At 36.0% G+C, this 12,398-nt stretch overlaps 1 protein-coding gene across 1 annotated transcript in view; it reads right to left on the reverse strand.

The window, feature by feature from the left end:
* MALRD1 (MAM and LDL receptor class A domain containing 1) overlaps positions 1–9,061 on the reverse strand; it is a gene marked incomplete at its 3' end in the record, with an annotated part of 94,608 nt that extends 85,547 nt beyond the window's left edge. The window contains exon 1 of the mRNA XM_008582008.1: positions 8,905–9,061. The remainder of the gene's footprint in view (positions 1–8,904) is intronic.
* Between the last annotated feature and the right edge of the window lie 3,337 nt (positions 9,062–12,398).

Raw genomic sequence — 12,398 nt, forward strand, 5'->3', positions numbered from 1 at the left:
AAAGAAAAAGAGAGACGGCAGCATTGTGTGTTGTGCCTTTTTAAATTCATGCCACACAAATGTCACTCTTGCCATTCCATCTCTTATATCTTAAGTCTAAATGCTATTCATGTGTAGACTAAAGAGTGGATTGATGTTTGTAGTTTCTCTCTATGATTTCAGCAATGTCTCCGAAAAGGCTCATAAATAGAACTGTGATGGGCATTGAAAATGGCCTCCTTATGTATCTAATTCTTCATCTTGGTAACAATAAGCGAACAGATCCATAAATACGGCTTTAATTAAGTGATGTTGTGATGCTTAGAAATAGACCATAGGCTCTTTGAAGTTGTTGGCTTTCTCATAAAGAATTTTGTTTTTCCCAGAGAGTCAAAATTAATGAATGCCCTTACAATTTATTTAGCAGTCCATTGTCTTAGAGATGCCTAAGCAAGTTCACTGAGCCATATTAGTGTATCAAGCATGATATAATCAGGCTGCTTTGAAGAGAGCACTCTGTAAAAATATACTGTCTCAAGTAGCAATTAAAAGAAAAAATAATAAAGCATTCTGTCAGAGTGATTACTTTTCTTTATCTCTGGACAACATTACTGTGTACACTATTGCATAAATAACCAGATTAAAAACTTCTCATGTGGTCTTTAATAAACTTACACAAGCTATAAAAGACCAAACAGGAAAATAAATACTCCCATTAATAGACCTTAATTGTTCCATTAAAAAGTATCAATTGATCACTCATGTTTGTCTTTTTGAACAATGGGTGTAATCTTTCTCATATCTATTAACTATACTTTGATCTTTTCCTCAGCTGAGCCTGCAATACTTTTTGTGGCATTAGTATTATACAAGCAGACGTGCTCTGTAGTTTTCAAATACTGTCTTAGGATAAGGGAAGATTGCTGGGGATGGTATCTAAAGAACTCAAAGGCATCTGTATCGGCATGTTACTACTGTCTGCTTCTTAGCAGCAGAAATGAAAATTGGCTTATTTCCCATAATATCTCAAGGAAAAGAAACATGTATTTACCCTCAGGAATTATGTGAAAATAAAAAAAGTTCCATCTAAATGTATATTTATTGTTGAGATGTTTATTGCAATGAAAGGATTAGGAAATAATTTGAGTTTACCACTAGATAATTTTATAAATTTAAACTATGTTGTTTAAAGTCTTTTATAATATATATACTTATTCACACTATATATTATTTATTTATTTATTTATTTTTATTGGCTATGAATATTCATGAGATACAAAACCGACGGTCACCCCTCATGCTCAAGATGTGAAGACCAGATCCATACTGGCAGCATGCACCTTACTACAAATTGCACTTGTACCCCATGACCCCGTTCAATTATCCCCAACCTCCCTCCCCCTCCACCACTTTGTATCCCAAGGTATGTTCTCTCCATCTGCAAGTCCAATGCACCACTGTGGACTTTCTTTCCTTCCTTCTTTCTCTCTTAGCTCCCACTTATGAGTGAGTACATGCAGTATTCATCCCTCTGTGCTTTGCTTATTTCACTCAACACAAGTTTCTCCAGGTTCATCCATGTTCTTGCAAATGGGAGAATTTCAGTCTTTTTTATGGCAGAGTAGTATTCCATGGTGTATATATACCACATTTTCCTTTTCCAATCATCCATGGATGGACATATAGGTAGTTCCATGTTTTTGGCTATTGTAAATGGAGCTGCAATGAACATGGGAGTGTAGGTATCTCTTTGACATGATGATTTCCATGCCTCTGGATATATACCCAGAAGTGGGATTGCTGGTTCGTATGGAAGATCTATCGGTAGTTGTTAGAGGAAACTCCATACAGTTTTCCACAGTCATTGTACAAATTTATAGTCCCACCAACAATGTAGGAGTGTTCTCTTCTCTCCACACCCCTGCCAGCATTTGTTATTCACCATCTTTTTGATTATAGCTAGTCTAACTAGGATGAGATGGTATCTCAATGCAGTTTTAATTTGCATTTCCCTGATGACTAGTGGTATTGAGCATTTTTCCATGTACCTGTTGGCCATTTGTATGTCTTCCTTTGAAAAATATTTATTCAGCTCCTTTGCCCATTTTTTAACTGGGTTATTTTTGTTTGTTTGTTTTTGTTTTACTGTGTAATTGCTTGAGTTTCTTGTATAATATAGATATTAATGCCTTGTCAGATGCATAGTTAGCAAAAATTTTTTCCCACTCTGTATGTTGTCATTTCACTCTCTTGATTGTTTCCTTTGCTGTGCAGAAGATTTTTAGTTTGATGTAGTCCGAATTGTTTATTTTTTCTTTTGCTGCTTGTGCTTTTGGGTTCATATTCATAAAGACTGTGCTCAGACCTAATTCCTGAAGTGTTTCACCTCTATTTTCCCTTAGTGATTTTACATTTTCAGGTCTTATACTTACATCTTTAATCCATTTTGAGTTGATTTTAGTATATGGTGAGAGGTGCATATCTAGTTTCATTCTTCTGCATATGGATATCCAATTATGCCAGTACCACTTGTGGAAGAGACAGTCTTTTCCCCAATGTAGATTTTTGTTGCCTTTGTCCCCAGTGTAGATTTTTGTTGCTATAAGCCTGAGGGGTGATTTCTGTGTCCTCAATTCTGCTCCACTGGTCTGAGTGTCTATTTTTATGCCAGTACCATGCTGTTTTGGTTACAATAGCTTTTTAACATAATTTGAAGTCAGGTAATGTTATGCCATCAGCTTTATTTTTCTTGCTCAGGATTGCTTTGGCTATTCGGGGTCTTTTGTTGTTCCATATGAAAGTTAAGATTGTTAAGTTTTTTTCCATTTCTTTGAAGATTGTCTTTGGTATTTTGATGGGGATCACTTTGGGTAGTATAGTCATTTTCATGATGTTAATTCCTCCAATCCAAGAGCATGGACTATCTTTCCATCTCTTTGTGTCTTCTTTAATTTCTTTCAGTAGTGGTTTGTAGTTCGCATTGCAGAGATCTTTCACCTCCTTGGTTAAATTAATCCCTTACATCAAGTAAAAACCTATTTTTGTTTGAAAATATATACATTAAGAATGAATGGCAGCATGCACAAAACAAAGCTTATTGGTGGTTATATTACTGTATGGGGACTACTAGAAAAGCTTTTTTTTTTTTCTGCTTATTTATAATCTGAAAATTTTAGAAAACCGTATTATGTAATATAAAATTGATGAAAGAATATTGAGAAAAAGTAAATATTAAAAAAGTTAAAAGCAAAAACTGAAAAATTTTAAGTGGCAAAACTTAAAAAATATCCATCTCATTTTCTACAAACATAAATATGCTGTAATTATGTATGTTAGATTTCTTTTGAGAGACTGCTGTGGTCTGAATTTGCCCCCCAGAATTCATATGTTGAAATTTAATTACCAATCTGATAGTATTAAGAGGTGGAGCACTTAGGAGATGATTAAGTCATGAGGGTAGAATACTCTTGGATGGAATTAGGGCCCTTATGAAAGGGCTTGAGGAAATGGGTTTGCTCCTTTTTGTCCTTTCTGTCATGAGAGGATGCCGAAATCCAGCTTCAGCGAGGGGTGGGTACCCGAAAAGGGAAGGAGAGGGTCAGCAAAAATAACAAACACAGACGGAGACCTCAATGCATCAATATGCACGTTCTCTCTTTGTGGGCTGCCAGCATTTTACAGCTGGAGCCCAGTAGAGCATGAGATAATGCCTTTTATTTAGATTTTTCTCTGCAGGGGGGCTTTGGGTACTATTTTTATTGTATCAGCAGCTTAAATCAATAGTCCAAAAAGCAGGGAGGAAACTTTTTTAGAGGCTAGCCAGTCCTTTCCTTTTGTCAGCACATCTCAGGTGATCAACTAATGCTTTTTTTTCCTGGAATCAGGTTATAAGATCTGAACCATCCCTTCATTGTCTTGAAGTTATCTTGTGACCTTTTTCTGTTAGCAAGCTGTGGTTAATATCCACCCTATTAACAGGGTGGCAGTTATTTTGTAGATAACCTATATCTATTCTTAAATGTAAATACAACTTTGCTAAAAGGAAAAATGTTAACATTTCCGTGGCCCTGTAATCTTGATCTAAATGTTAAAGTGTCCTTGTGCACAGCACCATCCCTCACAAAACCAGTTGCACTCTCTTATTCTTTTAAGATCTAATTTTGCAGGTTTAATAATTTTACAGAATATATTTTTATCCCAATAACTGATTTTTAATGATTTATTAAAACTGGACACCACCACGTATAGGGAATTCTATGGTTTCATTCCCATATACTTAATTTGTCCCAATCATATAATTTCTCATTAATGCCAACCATTCTCTTGCCATTAATACAATCTCCAGTAAATGACGTTTGCCAACTTAGATCATACTTTGGACGTCCCCTAGGGGGATACCAAATTTTTCCTTTCCCCCTTTTTTATCCCATGTAACCATTTACCCAGATGGTGGGAAGAGGATGGGGACTTCTTTTATTTATTAATTTCTCTGGTAAAGACAATTGCTCATGATTAATCGTAACTGATGTTTTTGAAACATCCGTTGGCATAATTAATTGACTCAAAAGGGACAATTTGGAATTGTTCAGTCTTCCCGGATCTTTGGTGGGACTATCTAATTTTATGACAAAAACTGTTTGTGTGTCATTTTCTGCATCTTTTGGAAACTCAGGAAACTGCCATGCTGACCAAAACATCAAAAGAGAAAGTAAAAGCAGTACCATGAAGCCGAGGCAGGAACCCTTACAGCTGTAGAAGGACTCGTAGCTGCAGCCTTGCCAACAGCTCTCCCTCCGGTGGTCCTGCCAACTCAGAGAGGGCAGCCCAAGCTGACTCCTTTAGGATCCTGCCATGGCGTGGACCACGCCAAGAGGACACAGAGTTTGTTTCCTCTGGAAGTTGGAACAACAAGGCACCATCTTGGAAGCAGAGAGATGAAACCCTTACTAGTCAGTGAAATTGCTGGTGCCTTAATCTTGGACTTCCAGCCTCTAGAACTGTGAGAAATAAATTTCTGTTCTTTATAAATCACCCAGTCTCAGGTATTTTGTTACAGCAGCACAAATGGACTAAGGTAGTAAAATTCCTGCTTTTACTTACTTTTTCTTTTTGGATTTACTTCCCCTCTCCTCTACACCAACTCACCCATTCAAGTAGTCCATGTTAATTAACAAGTATGTATCCTTTTATCCTTTTCTCTGTGCTCACGTAATAATTCATAGAAATATCTGTGCATAGATTTACACATATGAACAAATAACGAGGTGTTTGTTGTGTCTTGCTTTAAAAAAAATTAGATCACAGTAATGATTTTTTGCATTTCTTTACTCCTTCAATAATATCTTTCAGAGAATAACAAATACTGGAGAGGATGTGGAGAAATGGGAAATCATCTACACTGTTCGTAGGACTGAAAATTAGTAGACACTATGGAAAATAGTATGGGGGTTTCTCAGATAACTACAGATAAATCTACCATATGGTCCAGCAATCCCACTACTGAGTATATACCCAAAGGAATGGAAATCATCATGTTGAAGGGATACCTGCACTCCCATGTTCTTTGCAGCTCTATTTACAATAGCCAAGATATGGAACCAACCTAAATGTCCATCAACAGACGATTGGATACAAAAAATGTGGTATATATACATAACGGAATACTACTCATCCATAAAAAGAATGAAATACTGTCACTCACATCTAGATGGATCAGCTTGGAGAAACTATGTTAAATGAAACAAGCTAGGCACAGAAAGAGAAATACTGCATGTCCTCACTCATAAATGGGAGAAAAAAGAAAGGAAGAAAGAAAAGAAGAAGAGAGGAAGGAAAGAAGGAAGGAAGGAAAGAAAAACAATCACAATAATGCATTGAACTTGCAGAAGGAGAGATTAGAGCTGTGGTTACTAGATGCAAGAAAGGGGGAAGGGGAGAGAAGTAAGTGAGAAATTAGTTGATGGACACATGGGATGATTACATTCTGTAATGATGAACATGTTAGTTATCCTGATTTGACCATCCCACATTGTACACAGGTACTGATATTCAATTCTGTACCCAACACATATGTTCAATCAATTATTTTTCAATAAAAATATCTCTTAGAAATCCTTATAAATCAACTGTATAGCACTAGATGCTCTCTTTTTAGTGGCTGCATGATATTTATTGCATTCTGTGGATTGAACAAGTTACCCCCCAGGCTGTTCCTCTAGGTTTTCAACAGGGGGTAATTTTGCCACCACGGTATAGTAGGCAATTTCTAAAGACATTTTGGCTTGTCACTACTAGAGAGAGGGATGCTTCTGGCTAGTCAGTAGAGGCCAGGAATGTTGCTAACCATCTTACAGTGTACAGGACAGACTCCCAACAGTGAACTAGACTGACCCAAATGTCACTAATGCCCAGGCTGAGACACTCACCAGGCACATGCTTATCTTCCTCTGGCTGAAACACTTTTTCATTAGGTATCACATGGCTCACTCTCTCGCATTTTTCACATCTTTTTTCAATGGCATTTTTTCACTGCAGACTATTTTGACCAGCCTATTTACATTACTTTCCTCCCCCAACCCCAAGGCATACACCCATCTTCTGACCATCTTAATTCTACTTACTCTCCAGTCTTTTTTGCCCTCAACTTTTAATAGACCATGTAACTTATTTATTTATTTATTTATTTTTTATTTTTTATTTTTTTTTCCTTTTTGTCTTTTTTCGTGTCAGGCAACGGATCGCAACCCTCAGTGTCACGCCCGCACCGGACCGGGACCGGCAACGGGATCGCAACCCTTGGTGTTGCTCCCACACCTCGCTCAGCCAGTGAGCGGGAACCGGTCTGTATGTGGGATCCCAACCTCGGCGGGAGCGTCACCGCGCTCTCAAGCGGCTCACTGTAGCAGTGCGCCACCGGGCCGCCCGTAACTTATTTATTTATTATGTTTTTCCATCATCTTTTCCCTCATTCTAAAATGTGAGCTTCACTGTGACAGAAATTTTTGTCTGTTTTATTCACTGATGTATCCACAGGACCTACAACAGTGCCTGGCATTTGATAAATGAATAAATGAATGAACAGATGAACAAATAAATGATCACATTCTCTTATTTCCCTTTTTTTTTGACTGCAAACAATGCTGAAGTAAATATCCTTATACACATATTATTATGAGTTTGTCTTTTTTTTATGTCAATGCAGACAGAATGCTTTCTAACTTGGGTTTAGAAATTGGATTCTGGGTTTTTGAAAGTTAGATCCCGCTTCTAAATTGCACATAGTTTACTCTCGGTTTTCCTGCAAGAGTTTCTTTGTTTCTGTTATATGCAAGTCTTTAAAACATCTGGAGTATATTTCTGTACATGACATAAAACTGGGGTTTAATTCTATTTCTTTTGAGGTGGATAATCAGGTATGCTAGCACCACATTAAATAGTACCTCATTTTCCCACTGAACTAAAATATGCACCTTTGTTATATGTTAAGTCCTCCTAATTACTGACCTCTGTTTCGTGATTCTTTATCCTATACTGTTAAAGCTATAATTTGGTGTACATTAACTTCATGCTTTTTAAGGAAAACAAGTTACTTGGTGAAAGGAAGAGGAAATACATGTTGGTAGGACTAACGGACTGAGACTATTCAATTGAAAGTTAAATGAAGAAAAAACTTTTAAAAAAGCATGGACATTATGATATGTCCAATCTGCCCAGAGTATATAAATAATAAAATTAATGTGTTTTTTTTGTTAGTCATATAATAGTCAAACCAATCTTGTATACTTTTCCTTTGAAAAGTTATTTTAACTTCATGTACTCTTGTTCCTTTTCATTGTGCCTATGCTGTAATTGTTTTGAAAAATATTGTATTAGTCAGGGGTCTCCAGAAAAACAGAGCAAATAGTATGTATAGACATATAGAAAGAGATTTATTACAAGGAATTGGTGCACATGGTTATTACTTGCTCACGCAAGTTTCAAAATCTGCAGTGTGGGCTGGCAGGCTGGAGACCCAGGAAAGACAATGGTGCAGATAAAGTCTGAAGACAGCTTTTGGAGAGCTCCCTCTTACTGGGAAGGCTGGTCTTTTTGTTCTATTTAGGCTCTCAACTGATTGGGTGTGGCCACATTATGAAGGACAATCTGCTTTACTCAAACTTCACTAATTAAAATGTTAATCTTATCCAAATCACCTTCCAAGTGGACATAAATTTAACCATCCCATATATCTTTTATTATTTTTTATCCCTAAGAAAAGCTAGATTTTATCCCTAGGAAAACTTATTTTTTATCCCAAAGAAAAGTCAGATCTCTAAGAAAAGAGCTGAGCCAGCTGGACTTTGGAGTAAAAATACATATGATTACAAGCTTACTTCCACTTTGAGTCTGTTAACTATAAAGCTGTTAAGGATTGCATGCATCTCCCACCACAGGGCAGGAAGCAAAACTTGTCAAGATTTTGTTGATGGTCACGCATTCCCTCACCATTCACTCTTGACATCTTGGCCCCTGCACTTCAGAGTGACAGGAATGGAATAAGTGGTCAGCTCACTGGCTATTGTGACAGCAGGAGAACTCTTATCATTGCCAATTATATCCCTTTCCCTATTGCATCCATTGACCCGAATGCCACCTCCACACCCTTGCCCCAACTAGGGACTTTAATAATAATTGTAGGGTAGAGTGAACAAAATCTCTGCGTTTCAGAATATGAGTCATGGGCTTCCCTTGTTGCAGCAGTGTTGGCTCTGGGCCTATTTATTAATTCAGGGGTTGAAGTAGAAGGGATTAGCCCTTCTTTAATAAAGCCTACTGAACTATACGCTAAGACGGACAGAAGGAATGAACTCTGACATTCACACAAATAGTTAAAGCAAGCTTCCAGTTGAGTGGATTACTTGGCCTGGGAATAGCTACTAGATTTACCTGGTGTGTGATCAGAGTCTGGACTCAATGCTTCAGTAGGAATTCTGCTGCCGATGGACCAGTCCAAGTCATCCTCAGAGGCTTGAGTAAGACCGCAGGCCGTAGACCAGTTGCCTGAAGTTGTTTCAAAATTGCAGCTTCCTGCTGTGCTTGTATATTGTCCTGCGGAAGTAAAAGTATTAATGGAAGTTTCTGGAAATGTGTATCACACTTGCTATTACACTACATTTGTGATTATACCAAAATAGCATCTGTATATTCTATATCTTTATAAATAAATTTACAGAATCAAGACATTTGCACTCACTGTAACATTTTATCTAAGGATTTAGAAGCAGTGCATAATATTGCTATTTATCCATTAAGGAAGTATATGGATTGACTAATAATATTTATAGATGACAGGTAAAACTGTGTTCAAGTGTCTACACATGAACAATGAACATAACATTATGATAATACATATATTTCAGGTTGAATAAATAAACACCATTGGCTGTCTGAATGTTTAATTCAGTCCTTCCGTTCACTCTGGTGTTTGAACAGTACAGACCATCAAAGAGGCAAAGTCATTTACTAAAGAAATGGCACCTTTGGGAGAAGTAGTAAACTGTGTCGGACACAAATCCTCTTGACATGCCATACCAATCACTGCAGCACAACATCTCAGAGCTAGTCGCTAAATAATAAGATAAATTCTCTTCCAAAAGTGTTGAGTGATAACTCATTAAAAATTAAATTATTAACTATAGATCTGTTTTCTTCTTCTGAATGTTCAGTATTTTATTGTGGTCTTTCTTTCTTAGCTCCCACTAATGAGTGAGTATTAGAGATGGGAAAGGGGGGGATGGTTAGAGAGTAATTGGGTAAGGGACACAAAGAATAACTATGATTTGTAATGATGAATATGCTAATAATATCGATTTGATCATCACATACTATACACAAATACTGATAGTCAACTCCGTACCCCATAAATATGTGTCAACAATTATGTTCCAGTTTAATTAATTAAAAAAAGAAAAATTAAAAATTAAATTATTCACAATGAGAAAAAATAATAGATAATAACTGAGTGTCTACTCTCAGTCATCTGTGAAAAGTGCCATCATGATACCCTGTTATCTAGGCTTTCATTTTTCTTTCTTTCTTTTTTCTTTTGCACAGCAGATATTATTTTTGAGCACTCACTGTAAAAACTGACTGTGTTGTGCAGACAGAATGAATTATTGGGTGACTTAATCAGTATAAATCAAGTGAGATTATCATTGACTATTGCTTTCTTTTCAGAAAGATGAAGTGTGTGTTATTTTTAAAATTTCTTCTCGTTCATAACTTTTTCTTAACATAAAACTAACATTAGCATATGGAAGCTTAATAAGGGGAAAAACAAACAAACAAACAAACAAACAAAAAGACCCTTGCTGTTTAAATAGATGCCAAACATACAGCAAACAAAACTTTAACATTTTTATACAAATTGTTCTCTGGATCTCTGAGAGTATTTTTATAAAACAACATGTCACTTCTTAAGCATTACTGCATCTTATCCCTAAAAGCTAAAATTATTTTTCATCATGTACATTTCTTTCATTAATTCTACATGACTATATAATCCATTTTTTTAAGGTTGTCATGCCAGTATCATATGATATAGAATAGGTTTATATTATGCTACAAGATACAGACAAAAATAAGAAATTTCGTTCTCCCAGTGTTTTGCCAACATATCTACAAACATTCAGAATCTTCCAATGTACATTCAAGACAATCATTGTGTGTTCTTTAAAATGATGTCACATATATGTTCTGTATTATTGTATTTCTATGTAACTGACTTCCTGACATATAAGCTTTACAATAATTATTTAAAGTCATTTTCCATTTTCTGTGACCACCCTTTTCTGTTCCACCTTACTTCACATATGACTTTATCTTTGACTCTAAAGAAACAAACCTATACAATCAGGATAAGTTGCCTTATATTTTATTCTCTCTACCTCAAAATATGTCACTTTTCCTTTTCTCTATTCTAAGTCCAATCTTTGCTTATGATCTCAACTCCTTATCAAAACACTGTTAGTATTCCACAGCTTCATTTCTTTGAAAGTTATACAACTTTTCCATGTCCTTCAATCTTACGATCTTTACTGATTTCTTTCTTATAAGTTGGGAATACAGCCAGGCTGCTCCTCTTGATAATTTCAGCTTCATTTCTTTGAAAGTTATACAACTTTTCCATGTCCTTCAATCTTACGATCTTTACTAATTTCTTTCTTATAAGTTGGGAATACAGCCAGGCTGCTCCTCTTGATAATTTAAAAATATATGCATGTGCTTAAATTTCTCACTCTGTTTGTACTCATTCATCCTTTCCCATGGCTTTTCACACTTTCAAGCAGATGGCCTACGAACCTACAACCACGGCAAAAGGCTGACAAACATCATCAAATGCTTTTTGGACATGCCACTTAGAATGTAACAACCATCACCTCAAAACCAAAAGCCTAAAAGAAACTCCTCATTCACATCTCCAGATGGGTTCTTCTTTCTGCGATTATCCTTAATTTCGTAGCATGAATTTTCTCTCTATTTTTAAACACTCAAACCTTCAGTGTTACCTTTGATTCTATAGCCTTCATTTCCATATTCACTCTGTCACCAATACCTATAGATTCATCTTTTGAGAAAGTGTTTAGTTCACTCCCTTCTCTGCAGTTCATAACCACTATATTGGTTCAAGCCCCTGGTTTATTTCATCTCTTTTTCTTTAGAGTAGCCTTCTTCCTATCAATCTTACAAACTCAAACCACATTAATCATCTTTAAGGCTGCTCTTGTGCTACTTTAATATCCCTGTTTAAAATATCTTTGCTTAAAATATTCAGTTTTTATCTCTACTTGAAAATACTCTCCAAAATCTCTAGTCTTGAATGCAATAACCTTTACTTTGATGCAAACTATTTTTAGAATGAAATATGTCTCATTTTCAAAACTGTCTCTACTCCATGCAAATTCTTTAGAAAATTATCTCTTAAATATAACCTGACTTTTTCAATGTGCATATTTAGGAATACTTCTATCTCTCTTTTATGAATGTGTTCTCTAATGGTTGGTTGCTCTTTTAACTGCAATTCCTTTACTTTGTCAATCAAGACAGAACTGCAATTCTACCTGGATATTCAGGTTCTTTCACTCAGATACGTAGTTCAAGGGGGAAACAGCCCCCTCCTTGGCTCCAGAGATGACTCATGTTTCATCTAACCAACATTCTCTCCCTGTCTTGGTTCTTTTCGGCACAGTGTTAGAATGCAACTCTAGACAACACGACTTACTGAGGAAGAGGCTCCTAGGAAAAGTTTGCCTTGTTCTTAAAAAAAGTCAAAAGAAAAAAAAATCTGTTTTTTTTTTTTTCAGAGTATAGTACAAAGATAATTGGAACTGAAGAGATTATATGACAAGTTAATTCTGGAAGGAAGCCAGTTATCTGAGCAC

This window comes from Galeopterus variegatus, unplaced genomic scaffold, assembly GCF_000696425.1.
Source record: "Galeopterus variegatus unplaced genomic scaffold, G_variegatus-3.0.2 Scaffold2502, whole genome shotgun sequence".
NCBI classification, from domain to species: domain Eukaryota; kingdom Metazoa; phylum Chordata; class Mammalia; order Dermoptera; family Cynocephalidae; genus Galeopterus; species Galeopterus variegatus.